We start from the raw sequence: 16681 nt of genomic DNA, 5'->3' as shown, positions 1-16681 counted from the left end.
GTAGCCAATTTGTTAGATAACAATAGAGACGAAAATATCAGAATTTAAAAAGAAACAGTATGTTATCCAAATTCAATTAGATTGCCCTTTAAGTCGTGCCGATATTTCATCAAATTATTCAAATACCTATATGTAACTATGTATCTGTGGTGTCTGTAAGGGCATATTACGAACAGCTTGTCTTTACACCTACATCACATGCAATATTAATCTAATATATAGGATTTGATTGTTTTCATTATATTATCACAACATGTGTTATACAAATGTCAATTACATTGTTAATTACAATATTTACTAATACATTTTTCATTAGTAATATTCGTTATACATGTATCTTCATCAAGATATCTTTTATAGCTGATATAGAGCCTCCGTATCACTTTTTAGAATGAATATATAACATCGACTAAATGACAGATATCTAACCCCATTTTTTTTTTTAAATTGTTGATGAAAGGTGAAATTCAGTTGAAAGTTTGAACGACAATACCTGCTTCAGAAGTTTTATCATCACTAACAAAGCTCCGTACGCAGACAAAATATAAGAGCACTTGTTGATCTAGAGTTGTTGAAGAATGACATGTTACAATTTGCAATACCAAAAGATTTGAATAGAATGCTTTACATATGTTAAATTTAACTCTTGTAATCATTATTCTTACAAGTTTGAAGAAGACAGAAATATTGTAAAACTACACAATTTTTTTTAAAAAGATCGAGTCATCAGCACCTAAGGACAAACCATATTACATACTATTCTTAACAATCACAAGAAAACTGGCATGTTAACACCAAATTCTCAATCCAAAGCTAGAAACACTTTAAGAATACTTAAAATTACATAATAATAATTTATCACTGCAATCTCCAATTTAAAAAGTTTAAGTTAAAAGTACGCGCAGGTTAAGTTATAGCAGTCGTATGTTTCAAAGAAATTGAATAAATTAACATAATAATGGATTATATCTTCAATTCATTTTTTAAAAAAGGAGAAATTTTTTGATGTTAAGATAACAGAAATTAAATTTGCACCAAACAACCTGAAACTGAAATTTCTGAACATTAACATAATACATCGCTTAATTAATACTCGGTTTTGTTCTGCATCAAAGACATTTTATGTTCTGTATCATTCCTTATCACTCTTAAAGCATGTCAGGTATTCTGAAACCCTGGTTTTATGATTATTTAACGACATTTGGAATGGGGTTGTATTTATGTTTACGACCATGTACTACTGACATGCTGCATGTTGTTAGAACAGTTGGATTGAAACATCAATTATACTATGTTAATTATATAGCCACTTACTTTTATAATATATCTTTCAAATTTAAACTTGAATTCTTTCTCAAGTGCATTTAACACCAATTAGCATGTACATGTAGTTAAAAATAATTTTAAAGTCAATATTCGACTATCGCATAAGTCCTTTTTTAAATCCATATTTTGAAGGTAAAAGTTTCTTTATAGGTTTACTATTCTAAGCACAATTGCATAGCGATTTGCAAAGCACTATTTTGTAATTTCTTATTCATATATAATTTTCCGTGTATGCACAGTAATAACTTTAAAATGAGAATATTTTCTTCAAAAAAGCTAACCTTGCAGTTGTATATAAATATACTTTGTTATAAAAATATTACCAAACACCAACAATAATCATTAGGTTGACTTATTTCTAATACAGTACACGTATGCCAATCTAAATGCGTCGAACATGAGTATGTGTCATGTCGTAATAATATAAGTATGTCGTAATGTCTAGCCTAGACGGACCTAGGCTATAATGTCTGGTTTCAATATGACCTTAACACTTAGATCATTTTACCCCTTATTAATCATTTGATATCCAATTAAAATATTTTATCTAATTCTCTAATTCTCTTAACAAGTCTGTACATTTTAATAACGTTATTTGATAATCCATTATACCGTTACATTCTAGTATTGATAGAGGATAATAAGGATACTATTTACCAATAATAGATTTCGCTATTAGACTCCTATTATTGCATGTACCTAAGTTCTTAATTTGGGTAAAATTGTCTTGAAAATGAATAACAAAATAACTTTACGATTGGAACAAAAGAAATGGATCTGAGAAAGGAAATGACATAGATAATGTTTCGATTAGAAAAGGTTCTACGTCACCACATTTTCAGAAAATGAAATGAAATGAATGGAGTTTTACGTCCTACTCTGATGAAGACGCACAACGACATGCTGCGCGCAATGAGGGAAATTTTACCAGGACAGCGGCATTAGCATGCTCTTTTTTCGATTTCCGACCGTCGAGGGATCTTTTACGTCCACAACCTGTAGCACACGGTGCCTCGGTTTATTGTCCCATCCGAACTACTGGACGCTCTTACCCCTCTTACCTGCATCACTGGCAAGGGGAATCGGGTTGAAAAATACCACATTTTCAGAACAGTGAACAGTTAAGATCTGGTGTCTGGATTTTGAATGTAAATTGTTCTTAATTGGCAAAATTAGCATGAAATTGAATAATTATATAATTTTAAGATTGGAACCATAGAAAAAGACCGGAAAATGAAATGACATAGAAAATGTTTCAATTAAAAAGGCTCTACATGACTTTCCAGAACAAGTCTAGTGTCTAAATTTTATATTTTGACTAAGTCATCGAAATCGTCCAAAGTTTCTCTGTCTGAATAAAATTCCCGAGTGCCCTTGTTAATATTTTTACTCAAATTTAAACGTTAAAGTTTGTATGACTGAAAATATCTGAAAATTGATTATGATTCTGTGTGTTGGGTTCTTAAAGGATGACGAACAATAGGATTTGTTGGCCTGAAGGATCGAACAACCCACGGATGCCGTTTAGATGTTAAAGTCGAAAAGACCATAGAAATGACAATTATTCATTTTCATATATATATATATATATATATCAATGAGAGAGTTTGATATTAACACGTTTAATTTGTGAATTTCAGTTAAAATTTTCGACTTCAGATCAAAAATAGGTTTTCAGTTAGATTATTAACTTTTATAGTTCGAAGACAAAAAATAATTCTTTTGATTGTACACAATCATAAAACATCACTCAATATTCAATAATATCGGTCAGTGAGTATAGGCTTATTAAAAACAATTTATAAATGTTCAGGCAAACTAAACCTACCAATATAGGAACGTATGATATTTTGCTCCAAAAGTATTTACTTACTGAGAAAGGTTTTGATAACGGGTGTTTTTCATACTATTTTTCGTTTTGTAATATCAAATTAGTTTAGTTGATAGTAATTTGTAGATGAATATTAATAAATGGGTATTAACTTCCGAAATGCCACACACCATGACAGTAAAAGTACTATCCGTGACTATTACTGGACTATATACTTTAAAACATCTAATATACGTAATGTGACAGTATGTTGTAAAACATATAAGGACCTTGAGAATTATCACACAATACTGTAAATGAATGAGATATATCTACAATGGTTATATCTAAATTTAATGTCGCAGCAAAAAATTAGGATTTTTTTGGTCCCTCAAAAACATTAACTGAGATAAAACCAACGAGACGAAATTACAGTGAAAGAAACTGTAAATCTTGTAACAAAAAATAACACAAAACCTCAAATGAAAAAGTCAAAATTTAATGACATTCTCCCATTATCACACGCAATTTTACAATCTATCTGATATACAAGAACAACTACAAGTCTTCGGAATTAAGATTAAAAAATGACCTGAATTCTGTAACAGGAGCATTACTCCTAATTTACCATTTGTAGATTATGTTGAACGTTGCCCACATTTCATGATGTCCATCCATGAGATTTATAGGCACAATGTTAGACCGTCTATCAAAATAGGAATTCGCCTCATCTTTTTTTTTATTTCATGTAGGCGCTGCTTTATAATTCTGTCCATTTCGATTCATGATTATATTTTATAGTTCGAGACCTATAGGCTACATTTATTTCCTCAAATTTTCATAATTTTAATTGATTAATTATCTTTCAAATCAAATGTCATTGTAAATCTCATTAAACCATGATCCAGAATATGTTAATATGCAGATCAAATAATTGATATATATATTATATATATTGTATATAATATGATAATTATTGTTACCTAATGTCTATTGTATGAAAACAAACATTGACTATGACGATATTACCGGATAATAAACAATGTATTCAAAAAACGTTGGTAATTTTTATTGTTATATTTTTATGACTTGGATTGTTTTCTTAATGTGACGCATTTTACTTTAAAATGTTTAAAGTAAGATATTTTTCGTTTCGTCGGAAGAAAATACACTTTAAAACAACGCTGATGTGTTTTATTTAGAAATTAGAGTGTTTCAGTGTAATATTTGAAGGAAAATGTCAGTTTAAGAGATTTGTAATATGATCCTAATAATTTAAGTTGACTTGATGTGTATGCCACCTTATATCAAATATACTGTTACAAATTTAACAATTGGTCATTAATATGAATGACCTCACCTATTTACTGGAGCGAAACGTCTCGACAAACTGCCCCAAGGTCCATGTAAATGATATAACCCAAAGGTAATATGACCGACGGTCACTTAAAATTCGTCTGCTAAAAATAACCCTTACCCCCATTTCTTATTCATTTCAAATTGAAAATAGAATTTACATAGCCTTATCTACAAAATTACACCCTTTCCTAATCAAAACATACATTAAAAACATTTACATTACGATAATCGAAATAAAATAATGGACCGATGCCAACTTCAGGACCGTCCGAAGGTATTTGATACAGTGTCAGAAGTAAACAAGTTTTGTCAACATCGAAACGAAGTCAACAAACAAAATAGCAGACGACAAAATTCACTTACCTGTAATACTTGGAATATAAAGTCCATTTAATGTACTCTCCGTTTGGCGAGGGTGGAAATTCGCCACCATTCTAAATTTTTCAGCCGTTTTTACTGATTTAAAAGTATCCGGCGATTCTGACTTAACGTTGAAGTTCATTCGCAAGCATTCTCAACTGAAGCGAGTCATAGAAAAGCTAACGAGGTGACTCGGTACAAACAGCCTCGTTTTCGTTCATTTCTGTTGTGACCTAAGATCGATGAGTTGCGAGAAACACATCAGTTGGGTTTCTACGTTAGACGATGATGGGCCAGCCACTTACTCTAAAAGAAATTAGAGGAAACTTATTTTAGCAAGTTTGGATCAGAAAAACAAGACGCAAAGGAATTAGTCGACACAATGGTATTTTAGTATTTGGTATCAAGTTTCAATAGCGAGGCAACACAGTGCAAAGCCCGGAAACACAGGTTGACCGTAGATCTGGGTGTACTCAGTTACCCCTTTACAACCAGTGAAATATGCTGGCAAGTAGAAAATTGAATAGCAAAGAAAGAAAAGCCCACTCTTTTCGACTTTGGCACATTAGTAATAGCCGAGTATATCTCCGCTGATACCTAAACACACACTGAAGAATTTATTGGTAAAAAGAGATAAAACCTTGTAAAGAATGCACTGAATACTCTCTGCATATTACTAGTATTTGTCGTTTATCTACTCAATTAGGGCGATAGGACCTAGCTTAAATACTTTTTATTTAGAAGAAAATACTCGGTACTCGACAGCTATTTATAACTTTCTTCTTTTTGAATGTTTAATTGTCGACCCTTTACTTTGAAAGATCAAGGAGGTGTTTTGAAGTGGTCGGTGGTTAAATGATATCACATGCTGACTATTGTAGAGAAAATGACCTCTGTTAGAACCGTACTATTACAAAACATAGCTGTATTTTAAAGTCTTAAACACTTTTGGATTAGATGGTTTTGTTACAAATAATTTGATCTTTTTATATCACGCCCCTTTTCTTACAGACGATGATTTCAATTTCATGGGTGACTGGGCGTTTCCCAATAGTGCCCTTAATCAAAAACATAATGTAAAGTTTGCATAACTATTTCTATGCATTTCCATTCACCTGGATAACATGGGACAGTTTTGCAGATAAGGGTAATAAATAAATTTTAATGCACAGCAGTCTATCATAAGACAAATTTATTTCCAGTTATATTTTAGGAAAGATTTCAGGACTGATGCTAGTACACTTATTAATCTTTAACTTGCAGTTTTTATATACATAGCAAGAATAACTAGTGTTTTTGAAGAGACTCATCTCAATACGCCTTTAAACCAATATACTTTTGCGTGATCCCTGCAATAGCCCATGTTTGAAAAACTTTTCTGTGTTTTTTGTTAAAATTACTGACCAATTCTGCATACTTAACAAACAAGAATAATACTTATACATTTTCCTATGATCTTTCCGATTATTATTATTTTTTAAACAAGCTGACAATAGGTTTGATGCCCTGAACTCATTGGATAATTTGATTGCAGACAAATCTCCTTTTAAATTGATTTCTGGTGTTCATTAACTAATGTTGACCAATTGGCGATAGGTTTTTTTCATTCCTTCCCTTATACTTCATATGAAATAAATAAGCAGCAAGGATGGCAATGATACGATTTTATCCCAACAGTATCTTTTTATGTATCTTTTTAATGTCACTTTAACTGAATTATGACAATTTTTCTCTTCTCCATATTTCCTTTTTACAATTCTACTATGTCAATTATTTTATAATGATAATTTTTACCATGTAAGTATTACTTCACGATGATTTTACCATGTCAATATAACTGTAAAAAGATAATTTACCTTGTCAATATTACGTTGTTTTTAGTTATAATTTTAACCTTGTATTATTACCTTCTTATGATAATTTTACCATGCCAGTATTACTTTAATAATGATAATTTTTTATCGTGTCAATATCACTGTTAAATGATAATTTTTACCATATCCATATCACTGAAAAATGATAATTTTTACTATGCATGTATGTCAATATCACATTATTTTTAGTTATTATTTTTACCATGCCAATTTACTTTATTATGATAATTTTTATCATGTCAATATAATAGTGATGCTGATCATATTTATCACGTCAATAACACCTTATAATGATAATTTTTATCATGTCAATATAACTTTATTATGGTAATTGTTTCCATGTCACTCTATAGAATTTTGTAAACATGATTTTTTGCTTATCAACAGTAGGCTATACCATCAGTATCACCTTGTTATCACTTTATATCAATTTTTTTTTAAAATTATATATTTATAATTCTTTTCTCTGTACCTACACCAATGCTTTAGTTATTTTTAAGGACAATTTAATATTTTAAGTTTTTGATAAAACTAAAAAAATGGAAACCAAAGTGTTTTATTTCATGTCAATATTTGTTGTTTCGTGGTGGTTTATGGGGTGAGTTCAAGGCGGAGCTATGAATAACTACCTCATCTTTGAGTAATGATAGCAAGCGTTCTGTCAAGTGAAAATGATTTATAATGATATGTTTCTTTTCATCTATACTCTGCGTTTTGATAAGAACCCCAGAGACTAAGTGCCTCCTAGTGGTAAAATTATGAATTATTACTGAGTTGTGAAAAGTGAATGCCATTTCAAGTGTTTAAGAATTAAGTATGCTGCTGCAGGTTTTGTTGCAGCTAAATGTCGATGGTTGTAGAAATTTTTTAAGTCTGATACATAACAAGTTGATACACATAGAATATAGATCCAAAAGTAAATTTGTACCCGTGGTTTCATTACAAAAGCTGTTGTTGATGTATTTATCGAAAATCGCATATATTTTTTTTAATTTACAGTTAAACTAATATACACTGCCTTGAACATCAAATACTTCCCTCTCGTCAAATGGTTCCGGAATAGTCCACGACTTTTATTTACCAAGACACGATAAACGGTACGTGGTCAAACTGTTGCCTGAAAACTTGATTGAAGAATCTGAGGAATTTTACGATCGATGTCATAACAAAAGATAAACTACAATCATTAAAGGAATCGAAGTCATTTCTTTTGGGAGATGTATTATGTTCTACACCGGTATAATCATGGTATTTTGAAAAGTTCTTACCATCAAATAATTCCATCTGGAAAGATATGACTGAATATATTTTATTCTAAACATTACATTTATCATAATGACCACATGGAGTCGACGGCGCTATTAAATTTATTTCACTTGTAACCCAGGTGGTTGCCAGAATACAAAATAAATATTTAGATTTCCATTGTGTTACATAGTACATCAATATAGTAATGTTTTATCTTGTAGTTTAGTCGATTGTTTCCTTGGTGTAGTACAGATAAAAACAGAACAGAAAACAATAACTCTGAAAGCCAATTGTAAAAAAACTACACGCATTTAAGATAATTCTATACCACAGGGAAATTAAATACTTAAACTGCAACTTCATGTGTGCATCTGATGGTGTTCATCATGGCTTTCTAAACATGACATCTCTGGTCATATCACTTTGTCCCTCAAACAATTGTTTCCTTTGACAGAAAGATTTCTGATCATAGTAGGATACTCCATAGACATTCATCTTATCAGTCCATTAAAATGCGATGATTTGTCTATTCTAATTATAGTGCACACATGAAATATACGTGATACCCTTTTCGAAATTGCTCATAGCATTCAACGCATTAAACTGAGCATAGGATTGATATTAGTTCAGATTTGCATAGAATTGTGAACCATGAAATTGGTTAATTTTATGTACAAAGGGCAACATTCAGATGAATCACATATGTGTAAAGGCGATAGAATATCATTTCAATATTTTGTTATTAAATTTCACGCAAGATTACCTTTCAGGAACATTTAAAGTGTTGAAGTATCATGTTGTATGGACGTACACTAGTAGAATACTAGTAAATACAAGGTCTATGTTCTGATTGACTATATCAGTTCAGAGATCAAATCTATCAACACCATGCCATCAAGTTCGTCGAAATAAAATAACCACAAATAATCCATAAGTACTGGAACCATAGAAAGAATTGATCTTGGTACAAACCCATTTGACGGTAATCAGTTCTCATCGCTGAAATTAAAATCTTAACGTTAAACACCAGTTCTGATTGGCTAACTTGGATGTCATTAAGCCAATCAGAAATTAATGAGACTAATTTAAATATCCCAATGATCTTAATCAGCATCAACTGCATGTTTTGAAATTATTTAATGAGCCTTCTCAATGTGGTGCCAAAATTTCACAACATTAGATCCTTTTTTAACCTGTATATTCTCCCATAACGGTGCTTTTTCTCAGTACATGGGTTAAAACTTGGCACTGTTGTCTAGATCACCATTCTTGTACATGTACGCCTTTGTACGAAAAAAAAAAAAAAATACGATACTCAAATTTGAGCCTCGTCGTAATTCAATATTCATGATAATTTTCCTAATTGCTAACTTCTTCTAATTTTGAATTCAATTTGGGCAAATTCGTCTCATTGGAAATGATAGTGACTCACTATATTGAGATTGAATAGTAATATTAGACAAATGGTTTATATGATTGGAGAAAGGACGTATCACCACTATCAATATTAATATAGAAACTAATAGTAAGGGTCAACTTGGTACGCCTTTAAATTGAATCTTGACTTTGAATGATGGACTTGTCAGATGTGAACTGCAGGAGTTATAGTATTGGTTTATTAAAAACACTACAATTCAAATCTTTCACGAAACAATTAACAATCAAAATGAATTGAATTGGTATTTTATTATGTTCATTATATCTTTTAGGGTCAATATCAATATTCAACCTTTTTTCTACAAAATTTTTACAGAATATCTTGGGGTAATAAAGTAGGCCCATCACCAATGAAAATAACATATTTGCGCAATAGGATTTTGGGGGGATTTCTAATCAAATTTCAGGAATATTTCTAATACTATTAGTACAGTTGAAATTCTACACATTCCGATCAGAAACTGAACTACCTATATTTGCCCGATTTGTTCTGATGCTTTCGATCTATATTTTGTATTAATATTTTCTCTGTAATGGAAGAACAGAATACCAAATAAAGGCAGAGTGAAATATTGGTAGATACTTTCAGTATGAAGGAAGAGTAGAATATGAAGGAAGGTTTAAAACATTATCTGTATGAAGGCAGAGTAGATTATTGGTTGAACTGTCTGTATGAAGGAAGAGTAGAATATGAAGGAAGGTTTAAAACACTATATGTATGAAGGCAGAGTAGATTACTGGTTGAACTGTCTGTATGAAGGAAGAGTAGAATATGAAGGAAGGTTTAAAACACTACCTGTATGAAGGCAGAGTAGATTATTGGTTGAACTGTCTGTATGAAGGAAGAGTAGAATACACTGTCTGTATAAAGGAAGAGTAGAATACTGTCTGTATGGAGGAAGATTAGAATGTAATTTTAAAGTAAAATCTTGGATGTGATTGATATTGTTTATAAGTGAGGGGAGTAGAATATTGATTGATACTATTTGTTTAGAGACAGAGTATAATATCAATTGATACTGTCTGTTTAAAGACAGAGTATAATATTGGTTGATACTGTCTGTATGAAGACAGAGTAGAATATTGGTTGATACTGTCTGTATGAAGACAGAGTAGAATATTGGTTTATATTGTCTTAATGAAAGAAGAGTATAATATTGGTCGTTGCTGTTTGTATGAAGGAATAGTTTAATATTGATTGATACTGTCTGTATAAAGACAGAGTAAAATATTGGTTGATACTGTTTGTTTCAAGACAGAGTAGGCCTATAATATTTGTTGATATTGTCTGTATGAATATGAAGGAAGATTAGAATATTGGTTGATATTGTTTTAATGAAGGAAGAGTATAATATTGGTCGTTGCTGTTTGTATGAAGGAATAGTTTAATATTGATTGATACTGTCTGTATAAAGACAGAGCATAATATTGGTTGATACTGTTTGTTTAAAGACAGAGTAGGCCTATAATATTTGTTGATATTGTCTGTATGAATATGAAGGAAGATTAGAATATTGGTTGATATTGTTTTAATGAAGGAAGAGTATAATATTGGTCGTTGCTGTTTGTATGAAGGAATAGTTTAATATTGATTGATACTGTCTGTATAAAGACAGAGCATAATATTGATTGATACTGTTTGTTTAAAGAGAGAGTAGGCCTATAATATTTGTTGATATTGTCTGTATGAATATGAAGGAAGATTAGAATATTGGTTGATATTGTCTTAATGAAAGAGGAGTATAATATTGGTCGTTGCTGTTTGTATGAAGGAATAGTTTAATATTGATTGATACTGTCTGTATAAAGACAGAGTAAAATATTGGTTGATACTGTTTGTTTAAAGACAGAGTAGGCCTATAATATTTGTTGATATTGTCTGTATGAATATGAAGGAAGATTAGAATATTGGTTGATATTGTCTTAATGAAAGAGGAGTATAATATTGGTCGTTGCTGTTTGTATGAAGGAAGTGTATAATATTGATTGATACTGTCTGTTTAAAGACAGAGTAAAATATTGGTTGAACTGTCTGTATGAAGGAAGAGTAGAATACACTGTCTGTATAAAGGAAGAGTAGAATACTGTCTGTATGGAGGAAGATTAGAATGTAATTTTAAAGTAAAATCTTGGATGTGATTGATATTGTTTATAAGTGAGGGGAGTAGAATATTGATTGATACTATTTGTTTAGAGACAGAGTATAATATTGATTGATAGTGTCTGTTTAAAGACAATGTATAATATTGGTTGATTCTGTCTGTATGAAGACAGAGTAGAATATTGGTTGATACTGTCTGTATGTAGACAGAGTAGAATATTGGTTGATATTGTCTTAATGAAAGAGGAGTATAATATTGGTCGTTGCTGTTTGTATGAAGGAATAGTTTAATATTGATTGATACTGTCTGTATAAAGACAGAGCATAATATTGGTTGATACTGTTTGTTTAAAGACAGAGTAGGCCTATAATATTTGTTGATATTGTCTGTATGAATATGAAGGAAGATTAGAATATTGGTTGATATTGTTTTAATGAAGGAAGAGTATAATATTGGTCGTTGCTGTTTGTATGAAGGAATAGTTTAATATTGATTGATACTGTCTGTATAAAGACAGAGCATAATATTAATTGATACTGTTTGTTTAAAGACAGAGTAGGCCTATAATATTTGTTAATATTGTCTGTATGAATATGAAGGAAGATTAGAATATTGGTTGATATTGTTTTAATGAAGGAAGAGTATAATATTGGTCGTTGCTGTTTGTATGAAGGAAGTGCATAATATTGATTGATACTGTCTGTTTAAAGACAGAGTAAAATATTGGTTGATACTGTCTGTATGAGGATGAAGGAAGATTAGAATATTGGTTGATATTGTCTTAATGAATATTGGTCGTTGCTGTTTGTATGGAGGAAGAGCAGGATATTGACCGATACTGTCTGTATGAATTTTTGTTTGAATTGCCTGTATGAAGGAAGATTAGAATATTGGTTGATACTGTCTGTATGGAAGAAGAGCAGAATATTGGTTGTTGCTGTCTCATATAAGGAAAGTAGAATATTGGTTGATATTGTCTGTATAAAGAAAGAATACAATATTGGTTGGTACTGGCTTAATGAACTGAGAATATAATACGGAGGAAGAGAATAATATTAGTCGTTGCTGTTTGTATGTAGGAGAATTAGAATACTGTTCGATACTGTCTGTATGAAGGAAGATTATACTATTGGTTTATAGTGCATGTATAAAGGAGAGTACAATATTTGTTGATACTGGAGTATGAAGGAAGAATGTAATTTTTGTCGTTGCTGTTTGTATGAAGGAAGAACAGCATATTGGTCGATACTGCCTGTATAAAGGAAGAGTAGAATATTGGTCGATACTGTCTGTAACAATGAGTAAAGATTATGCTTATAAGGAATACTTAGTATCACTTTAATACGTATTCAGGTCAAATACAGAAACGTGTATCTAGAAAAGCGGCTCTTCTCGGGCTAAAAAAGGAACACGAAGTACTGTTACTGGCTGTTTTATTTTGAAAATCAACAAACATCTTGTAGAAAAATAACAAGCCAAATATGCCAAGTTCTCAATCAATTTAGATGAAGTTAATAAGTTGTGTTGTTAGAAGTGCAATGTATAGGACAGTAGGTTCGTATTCGTTTTGGTGCCAACTATTTTATAGTAGGTTTAAGTAATTCTACACATAGTGCTTAACAACATTGGTTCTACGATAGGAATTGGAATTGGTAGAATAATAATGTCCTCTTTTGAGAAGGCCAGACTTGTCACAAATTTATTACAGTGTACTCTGAGAATGCGATGGACTCCATGCATGGAAACAAGACCTATCATTTGTAGAGAAAATAGAGAATTTTGGTTGATCGTAGGATCGTAGTCATATGTATAAGAAAGAACATTTAGTGTGATTTAGTTAGTAATTAGTCATAATGTTACACTTCATTCATAATAACTCAATTATACCAACTCAAATAAAAACTTGAAACATGCCTCTATATGTTTCTAACGTCAAAATCATATCCTTAAAATCATGATTTAAATTAACCTAAAGCAATTAATACTATTGTAAAACCTGCATTTATATGTACCACAAAAGAACATGTTATCGAATCAAACAGCTGTCTCTTCATTTTTTTTTTTTTTTTTTACTTTTGTTGAACATAGTTAGCGGGGAAGCCATGAAGCCACCGTTCAGCTTTCTCACCTTGTAACTTAATTTCACTATTCCATTTATTTTAAAGTATTTCAATATGTAATTTAATGAAATGAATGGAGTTTTACGTCCTACTCTTCTGCACCATGTGGGCTAATGAAGACGAGATACGTAATTTGATGGTCATGATTCTACAATTAAGAACGTAATTAACTATTTCAATATTTAGCGAAACGAAATATACTGCAATTATTTGATTGTGCAGTTTAATCAGATATTTCCTGAAGAACTGGGTCAGTGGGTAATTAGGTAACACAGTATACTTTACTTTAGTCTAGCCATTTTAATTAAATATGCGAAGGAAGGAACGGAAGGACCAATTAATTAGCTAATGGTTTTTAACACTTAGGAAGGATATGCAAATTAACTTGAATTTGACTAAGCTTTTATTATTTTTTATCCTGTGATATAGCAATATTCTCATTTCAGCGTTCAAACACCTGTATGGAGCATTCCCTTTACTTTTATTTTTCTTTAATAATAACTTTGACTTAACCTGACTCTTAATTTGGGCCGATTTCTGGTTTATTATGTCATTTTAAGTTTATTTTCTGTTTGTCTCTTTCATTCCATCATTATACAATCTAAAGTTCGGTGTTTTTTGATTAGGTACACTTTTTGTTCTAAACAGCGAGAGAATTTATTTATCTAGTAACACGATCAATTTGAACGCCTTTCATTGTTGAATTATTTGTCTTAAGATTCCTGCTGGACGATTAGATTAATCTCAGATATGTTCTATTAAATCAGATTCTAGTCTCAAGAGAGGAGAGAAGTCGGTACATCGACTTCAAGACGCCATAATTTTAATTTCTAGCGTGTCGTGATTTGGGTAAACGGTATCATTTTATCATGCAGTCATAGTCTTAGCAATCCTTCCGATGAAGTAAAGCACAATGAAAACTTTAGAATGATCTTTGATAACATCAATATTGAAGATTGGTATTTGGTAAGATACTACAATTAATATTAAACACTGGTATTTGGTAAGATACTACAATTAATATTGAACACTGGTTTTTGGTAAGATACTACAATTAATATTGAACACTGGTATTTGGTAAAATACTACAATTAATATTGCAGACTGGTATTTGGTAAGATACTACAATTAATATTGAACACTGGTATTTGGTAAGATACTACAATTAATATTGAACACTGGTATTTGGTAAGATACTACAATTAATATTAAACACTGGTATTTGGTAAGATACTACAATTAATATTGAACACTGGTATTTGGTAAAATACTACAATTAATATTGAAGACTGGTATTTGGTAAGGTACTACAATTAATATTGAACACTGGTATTTGGTAAGATACTACAATTAACATTGAAGATTGGTATTTGGTAAGATACTACAATTAATATTGAAGATAGGTATTTGGTAAAATACTACAATTAATATTAAACACTGGTATTTGGTAAGATACTACAATTAATATTGAAGATAGGTATTTGGTAAAATACTACAATTAATATTAAACACTGGTATTTGGTAAGATACTACAATTAATATTGAAGATTGGTATTTGGTAAGATACTACAATTAATATTGAAGACTGGTATTTGGTAAGATGCTACAATTAATATTGAAGACTGGTTTTTGGTAAGATACTACAATTAATATCAAACACTGGTTTTTGGTAAGATACTACAATTAATATTGAAGACTGGTTTTTGGTAAGATACTACAATTAATATTAAACACTGGTATTTGGTAAGATACTACAATTAATATTGACACACTGGTATTTGGTAAAATACTACAATTAATATTAAACACTGGTTTTTTGGTGAGATACCACAATTAATATTGAAGACTGATATTTGGTAAGGTACTACAATTAATATAAAACACTGGTTTTTGGTAAGATACTACAATTAATATAAAACACTGGTTTTTGGTAAGATACTACAATTAATATTGAACACTGGTTTTTGGTAAAATACTACAATTAATATTTAACAGTAGTATTTGGTAAGATACTACAATTAATATTGAAGACTGGTATTTGGTAAGGTACTACAATTAATATAAAACACTGGTATTTGGTAAGATACTACAATTAATATTGAACACTGGTTTTTGGTAAGATACTACAATTAATATTGAAGACTGGTATTTGTTAAGATACTACAATTAATATAAAACACTGGTTTTTGGTAAGATACTACAATTAATATTAAACACTGGTTTTTGGTAAGATACTACAATTAATATTGAAGACTGGTATTTGTTAATGTACTACAATTAATATAAAACACTGGTTTTTGGTAAGATACTACAATTAATATAAAACACTGGTTTTAGGTAAGATGCTACAATTAATATTGAACACTGGTATTTGGTAAAATACTACAATTAATATTGAAGATTGGTATTTGGTAAGATACTACAATTAATATTGCAGACTGGTATTTGGTAAAATACTACAATTAATATAAAACACTGGTATTTGGTAAGATACTACAATTAATATTGAACATTGGTATTTGGTAAGATACTACAATTAATATTGCAGACTGGTATTTGGTAAGATACTACAATTAATATTGAACACTGGTATTTGGTAAGATACTACAATTAACATTGAAGACTGGTATTTGGTAAGGTACTACAATTAATATAAAACACTGGTTTTTGGTAAGATACTACAATATAAAACACTGGTATTTGGTAAGATACTACAATTAATATTGAACACTGGTATTTGGTAAAATATTACAATTAATATCAAACAGTGGCATTTCGTAAGATACTACAATTAATATTAAACACTGGTATTTGGTAAGATACTACAATTAATATCGATGACTGGTATTTTGGTAAGATACTTCAATTAATATTGAAGATAGGTATTTGGTAAGATACTACAATTAATATTGAACACTGGTATTTGGTAAGATACTACAATTAATATTGAAGACTGGTATTTGGTAAGATACTACAATTAATATTGAACACTGGTTTTTGTTTAGATACTACAATTAATATAAAACACTGGTATTTGGTAAGATA

The sequence above is a fragment of the Lottia gigantea genome, assembly GCF_000327385.1.
Source record: "Lottia gigantea unplaced genomic scaffold LOTGIsca_33, whole genome shotgun sequence".
In the NCBI taxonomy this organism is placed as follows: Eukaryota; Metazoa; Mollusca; class Gastropoda; family Lottiidae; genus Lottia; species Lottia gigantea.
The sequence above is the reverse complement of the archived record's forward strand: the minus strand, read 5'-3'. Positions refer to the sequence as shown.